The 7,810-nt window shown below is 41.8% G+C and overlaps 1 pseudogene; it reads left to right on the top strand.

Annotated features, from left to right (window-relative positions):
- Nucleotides 1–6,551: 6,551 nt before the first annotated feature.
- LOC114228005 (FUN14 domain-containing protein 2-like) lies at nt 6,552–7,126 on the top strand (annotated as a pseudogene).
- Nucleotides 7,127–7,810: the final 684 nt, after the last annotated feature.

Here is a 7,810-nt window from a genome sequence, read left to right as displayed (position 1 = left end):
GAAGTGACAAATGGTATCTTCTTGTGGTTTTAATTTGTATTCATCTCACCACTAGTGATGTTGAGCATCTTTTATTATGTTTATTGGCTATTTGCATTTCTCTCCCATGCATTGCTTTTCTATATCTTTGCCTATTTTTCTCCTGGATTTTTGTTCTCTTTTTCATCCATTTGGAGGGATTCTGTGTATTATTATCAATATTAACTTTTTATTTGTGATGAACACTTTTCCCAGTCCCTTATTTGTTTCTGTGCTTTGCTTATACCTTTTACTTAATAACTTAAAATTTTAGGCTGTCAAATATATCTTTTCACTTATGGCTTTTAAGCTTTTTTACTTTATAAAGGTCTTTCCACTCTTTAACGTTTTCTGTAATGGGCCAAACAGCAAATATGTTAGGCTTTGTGGACTGTGTGGTCTCTGTTGCAACTATTCATTTCTACCATCATTATTTAGAAGCAACCATACACAATATTTAAAAAAAAGTTACAATAGAAGGTGGTGGCTTGCTGCCTGTAATTGGTTGCCCTCTGTGTTAAGGCGTAAATCAGATGATGAAATCCTTTGCTAAATTTCTCCAAAGACTCTCAATATCACTTAGAAGATTAAAAACCAAAATTATACAGTTACTTGGCCCTCATTACTTCTCTGATTTCATCTGCCACGCCTTTCTCATTGGTTCAGTCTCCTTCAGTTGCTCCACCTCATCTCTATTCCCTGGATCCACCAGACAAACCCTACACCAGGATCCCTCCCTCTTTGCACTTATTTTTGCCTCTGCTTAGAATGTTCTTCCCCCAGATATTTGCATGGATCTCTCACACGCTTTTTTTTTTCAGGTTTTATCAAATTGAAGCATACAAGGAAGCCCCTTCCCGGCCATCTTATTTAAAATTTAATCCCTGTCCTCACACATAGTTTCTATTCCTCTTACCTCTTTTTCTCCCTTTGCACTTACCACTAACACATGTATTTTACTTATTTATAATGTTGATTGTTTTTTTTTTTTCTTTTACAACGTAAGCTGTCTTGTCTCCTCAGAACTAAGAAAAATTTCTGATATAGATAAGGGCTCCCAATACTTTTGTTGAATGATTGAGCACATACAATAGAGAGGGGAAGCTAAAGATACAAAGAGAGAGGTTATCATTTCAAGAGGAGAGTCTTTGAGAATGAGAGATAACTGGTTTTGATGGGGGCAGAGATAGTTTTCCATTGGAATAAGAGAAGAAAGGAGTATCTTTGCAGGTTGGTATATACCAGGCCTTTTCCACCTTGACACTATTGGCATTCTGGGCTAGGTGGTTATTTCTAGTTGGGGGTTGTTTTATCCATTATCTAATATTTAGTAACATCTCTTCCCTCTACTTACTAGATGCCAGTAGCCCCCTTCTCCAGTTGTAACATTAAAAATGTCTCTAGACATTGACAGATGTCCTCTGGGGGTGACATTTCCCCTGGTTGAGAACCACTGGTCTATATATTTACATTAGGAAGGAAGGCTTACTGAATCTTATTCTCTCAGTTAGGTGTAAGATGAAGATATCAGCTGAGAGTTTGTGGAAGAAGGAGTAAGTGCTAGTCTCAGAGTGGAAAGAGACAATGGTGAATAAGAAATAGGCTTACCTGCTTCCTGGCCCAAGAACATGAAATATGGGGGGAAATAGCCTCTTTTCCAGAAGCCTGCAGGACAGGCAATGTTCTCTGTGGACAACCATTCAGAGATTAGGTTTCTGACTGTAGATCAAGAGTTTTAGAGAGTTCAGTGAAAGAATTCAGGAGGAAGGGGAGAAGTGAGGGGTTGGATGGGATTAGGGCTTGTTCAGTGTAGTGTAGACTTGAGAGACCCCATAAAAACTGATAATGGGAAAGCTTGTGCTTATAAGGGAGACTGATATGAAACAGGCATGTGACATAGGTTGGGACTAGTCCCAAAAACCTCATCGAACATTGAAAAGCTGTCAGTTCAGTATCACGATCCTGAATACTTTGCTTGAAGTTTCCTGGAGGAGAGATCAGACCTCTCATGCTTTTAGAGCTAATATAAATGAGATTACTTTTCTATTTTTGTTTTGAATCAGTTACCACTAAAATAAAGAAAAGCTTCACATTTTTGTATATTTATGTTATCTTTAGCCTCTTTACCAAATTCCCTTATTTAGTCTAATAGTTCCAATGCAGTTTTTTAAAGTTTTTTTATTTATGCAATTATACCATATGAAAATAAGTTTCCCACTTTCAGTGGGATCAAAGCCAATAAAGTCTCAATCTGAGACCCATTTCTGAAACTTCCTTCATTAAGTCACCTCTTTCATGGTTAAAGCAGTTACTCTGTTCAGCCACAGGATGGCAGGGACTCAGTATGTCTGTGTTAACTCTGTTGCTCTGCAGATCTGCCAGAGATACTCGCTGAGTAAACTTTCCTACCATTAGAAAAAAGCTATCTCTAGCAAATTCAAGATATAGGCCTTTTTTTTCAAAACCAATAACTATCAACTAGCTGTAAAAAGGCAACTGCAGATCATCTCTTATATCAAAGTAACCAAAATGACTGTTTGCTCAGTAAGAGGCCTTCCTGCTCTTATGGTCCCTCAGCAATTTAATGACTTAAAAGATCATTTACAGCAGGCAAGAACTTTAGGTTTCAAGAATTCCTGCTTCTTAGACAGGGCTTAATTTTAGATCATCTCCAGATTTTTCTTTTGAATATTTGAGATTGTTTCCTTCTATCCAAACTGAAAATGACACTAATCTTATGAAGTCTGTGACTGTTTCTCTATTTCCTATGCTCCTCTTGGTAGTTTGACTGGAGGAGTAAGAGTACATTTCAAAATAAGATGTCCCTCCAAGTTCCATTTCTCCAATACGATATTGAAAAACTTAATTCAAGGACATCCCCCAATTTTTTACTTTGAAACGGATGGAATGAATAATTAGCATTAGCCACACTGGGACCCACAAAACTAGGAATACAAAAGCAAATCCCACTGGATTCTTACAATCAAAAATAAATTACCCAAAACTACATATAAAATTTATATTATCTGAAAAGAGTAAATATAAGTACAATTTTATTTACATAAATAATTGCATTTTTAATACAATGAAAAGCACAGAATGTATGCCCTAAATTTCTCTCACTCTATAGCACGAGTCAGCAAACTTTTTCTATAAAGAGTCAGTAAATATTTTAGGTTCACTCTATAGCAGGAGTCAGCAAATGTTTTCTGTAAAGAGTCAGTAAATATTTTAGGTTTTGTGGGCCATACAGTCTCTATAACAATAACTCAAGTATGTTGTTGAGTACAAAAGCAGCCCTAGACAATACATAAATGGATGGGTAGAGCTGTATTCCAATAAAACTTTATTTACAAAAACATGCAGTGGGCCAGATTTGATCTGTGTGTTTTCCAATCCCTCCTTTATGGAAACTCTAAAGGCCCGGTGCACAAATTCGTGCATGGGGCGAGGGGGCTTTGGGGATAGGGCCTAACCGGTAGTTGGACATCCTCTGAGGGATGTAGCAGTGTGCCAAGTGGCAGATGGCCAGGGAGGAGTCCAAGCCAGGGCCAAGGGCTGCGCTGCTCATGCTTATCCCAGCCTGCTGTGCCTGCCACCGCTGGTAGCACCACCGCATCTGCGGTTGCTAGTCATGAGCCCGGCTTCTGGCTGAGTGGCACTCCCCCCGTGGGAGGGCACTGAACACCAAGGGGCAGCTCCTGTGTTGAGCGTCTGCCCCCTGGTGGTCAGTGAGCATCATAGCCACTGATCGACTGGTAGTTCTGGTCTTCTGGTCATAAAGGTCGCTTAGGCTTTTATATATGTAGATTTTTCAGTGAAACTCTAAGGATGCGTTGGACTTTAGACAGGGTGAAAGAACAGGTACACAGTCAGTGAAGTCAGACAATGGATCCAGGGGCCCATCAGGGCCCATAGAGTGGGTGTCTGTGGGGGACAAGTCCACATTTTATCTCAGAGAGGTGGTTGTGAAAATGGAACTAAAATCTAAAAGAAGGAAGGCATAAGGCAGGGGCAGGCCGTTGGGATCGAATTCCTCATCTAATTTCCTTGTTGCTGTGAGAATCATGCTGCTAATTATAGTGTCCAGAAACTGTTTCCAACCCTGTCTTTTCCTGGGAGTAATAGATTATGCATAGTATAAAAAAGTGCATTTTGTCCAGTCTGTGCTTCCCAAAGGAAGCTCCTAAAAGAAACTGACACCAGAGAATTTGAGCGTGAAGGTTTCTTCTCATTAGAGAGTCCCAAGGGCCTAAGAATAATAGTGTAATAGTGCTGTTTACAGTCATGGCTAACCTTTCACCACACCGAGGGATCCTAATGGGCTTTTATTTGGGTAGAAAGAGAAAGAAAAGGATCTATTAGCCTCTGATAAGAAGATGGTCTTCTGACCCAACATAAGAGGGAGGTCAGAGGCCTGGGATGCCAGCACCTGAGCACATGGCCCCCATGGCTGTCCAGAGTATCAGGGGAAGGAACTGCCTGATATCTTCACTTTTACACATCTGGGCTCTGGGCAATGCCAGGCACATAGAATATGCCAAAAATCATTTATAGAATGAATAAATGAGCTGGTTGGATAAAGAAAATAGTTAATTGGGATACCAATTTCCCTCAGGTTTCATGGTACAGAGTGAGAAGAAAGAACTTAAGACCAATGTCATATAGAAATCAAATCTCAAAGAATTTTGGGGTTTGGGTCACATCCTTTCTTTATCATGGATCCATCTCTCTCCACTTAGTTCACCATGAACCCTCCATTCTTGGAACCCATTCAGCACCTACTACCTACTTTGCTCCTTTGTGTATTAAGGAAGTGTTCAGGTTAGCCTACCTTATTTTTTTTATTTATTTTTTGAGCCAGGTTCCAGGGTACAAAGTTGAGTAAAATAGTTTACACCCTCAAGGAACGCATGGTGTAATCTAGCTATGCCGTGTGTCTATGTCTTTTCTCCCCAGATACCTCATAAGCTCCTTGATGACAGGGACCCCATCATTGCTTTCTTTTGAATTTGCACAGTAACTAATGTAGGGATGAGGATTAGCATAAGGAATCATTGATTTCAATTGCCATCAGGCCACTTCCCAGCCACAGCTCTGAACCAAACTGAACACTTTTGAACTGCCACTCAAGCTGGGAGAAAGCTGCAGGCAGAGTGAGATGATTCCAAGTGCACAGTCCAAGTGTAAGTTGCCCTCTCAGCTTTACCTTCGAGTCATCCTCCTGCTCAAAGCGGCTTCAACAGTCCTGTCTCCTCTCTGTTTCTGCACATGAAAGATGGGGTTACGTGAACCCTGACACTGTGTAGTTTTTATAGTGCTCTGAAATTCTCATATGAAAGGATTTAGGCAAAATAGGAGCACAGATATATATGAGTATTATATGCTTTTAACTCAAAGCCTTTGCAGTTTAGAATTTCAGTTGGGAAATAAAATCACCCCAGGAATGGAGAACTGTCAGCTCCCAACACAGTTAAGAAAAGGGCAAGGCTGACTTTTGGTGCCCCTCCTCTCACTATGGTAGTGAGCACAGCTACACCTACCAGAAGCTCAGGGAGCCCAGTGCTTGCCGGCTCCTTACTGTAGCAAGTTCCAGGTTACTGGTGGGCAGATGGCTGGTGCAGTTTAGCTGTAGGGAATGACAGACACTTCTATCAAAAGAACCTTCTATGCACACTGGGGAAGGTAAAATTCTTGGAACACGTTATATTTTTGTACTTTGTTTTTAAATAAAAACTCTAGAAGAAAATATTGGCAGTAAAATCTCAGATATCTTTCGTAGCAATATTTTTGCTGATATGTCTCCTAGGGCAAGAGAAACAAAGGAAAAATAAGCAAATGAGACTATATTAAGCTAAAAAGCTTCTCCACAGCAAAGGAAACCATCAACAAAATGAAAAGGGAACCAACTGTATGAGAGAGCATATTCACCAACTAGAGGACCGGTGCACGAATTCATGCACCAGTGGGGTCCCTTGGCCTGGCCTGTGGGATCGTACCAAAATTGACTCTCCAACATCCTCCAAGGGGTCCTGGATTGCAAGAGGGTGCAGGGAGGGATGCCTGATCAGGGCCGGGAGGGATGTGGGAGGTTGGCCAGCGGGAGAGGGACCATGGGAGGGCTCCAGGGCCTATCTGGCCTGTCTCACTCAGTCCCAATTGGCTGGACCCCAGCAGCAAGCTAACCTACTGGTTGGAGCATCTGCTCCCTGGTGGTCAGTGCACATCATAGCAACTGGTTGACCCATTGACTGTGTAACCCGTGGTGGTCAGTGCACATCATAGTGAGCAGTTGAATGGCCTTAGCATATCATTAGCATATTATGCTTTGATTGGTTGAACGGCCAACTGGCCGACCAGACACTTAGCATATTAGGGTTTTATTATATAGGATGATACATCTGATAAGGGGTTAATATCCAAAATATATAAAGAACTCATACAACTCAACACCAGGAAGATAAACAATCCAATTAAAAAATGGGAGACACTGCCAGGAGCCCAGCCCACCCTCTTTTGCTGAGGCCTCGGGAATGGAAACATCTGAACCATGTGCCAGAGACCAGCTCCCGCCACCTGGGTGGTGGTGGTGGTGGGGGGTGCGCGCCACCATTTCCTGTGGGCGGAGCTGCCAAAGGTGTCATCGCAAGACCAGCTCGCGGAAATGACCGCGTCCATTCAAGGGCATTTTGAGTCACTGGACCTTGCAGAATATGCTAAGAAGCAGCCATGGTGGCCCAAACTGTTCAGACAGGAAACTGGGCCCTTGGCTGAAAGTGTAGCGTTGCAACCCAGCTGTTAATCGGAGGTGTCACTGGATGGTGCACAGGTTTCATATTCCAGAAGGTTGGAAAGTTTGCTGCAATAGCTGTGGGAGGAGGATTTTTTTCTCCTTCAGATTGCAAACCATACTGGGTACATCAAAACTGACTGGCAACGAATAGAGAAGGACATGAAGAAAGCCAAGGACCACCTGAAGATCCGCAAGAGTAACCACTTACCTACAGAGGTGAAAAGCAAAGCCGAGGAGATGGTGTCGTTTGTGAAGAAGAACGTTCTAGTGAGAGGTGGATTTTTCAGAGGCTTTCTGCTTGGCATGGCATCCTAAGGAGGATGACCTCACTTCCCTTAATCCTGGTTTTTGCACCTAGACCAGCCTCTTCACTCCAACATAGGACATCGAGTCTCCTCTTGCTCCTTGTCCTCTTCTCCTGTGCCTTCCTCCCTGCTGTCGCATATCTGAATGGCTTCTATAGGCATCTGTTGATATGAGCTGATAATGGCCCTACTGTGAGCCTCTGGACAACAACGGAAGAGACAATAGACTACCTGTCCTCCCATAACACTTACCACTTGACTAAGCTGTAAGTCAGGAATGTTCCTTTCCCCCCAACATGAGATACTTACTAGCACACAGTGCAAGATGGCTCACGGTGGAGGATGAGTGGATAGTCAAAGGGTGCCCCAAACTTCAATTGGAACAGGAATAACAAGCACATAGATACTTTATTATGTGCTGAATGGAAAGGAACTGAATACATTTGCCTTTAAGCCTGAAAGATTTTTGGTGTCTACTTCTTTTTTAGTTGGTTTTAGATGACGGAAAGAGAGATATTTATAACTGTTACAATTATACTGACAAAATGGTGGCATAAACACTGCTTAATGTCACTGTAATTGAAAAATTATGAATGTAGAATGAACTTGTGCTAAATGTATATGCTGAACTGAAGATATGGTGTTTGGTGGGAAAATCTTTAGGGAAATCAACCAATAGATAACATCATTGGAT

This window comes from Eptesicus fuscus, chromosome 10 (assembly GCF_027574615.1).
Source record: "Eptesicus fuscus isolate TK198812 chromosome 10, DD_ASM_mEF_20220401, whole genome shotgun sequence".
NCBI lineage: Eukaryota > Metazoa > Chordata > Mammalia > Chiroptera > Vespertilionidae > Eptesicus > Eptesicus fuscus.
This window is presented reverse-complemented; position numbering and strand designations above follow the sequence as displayed.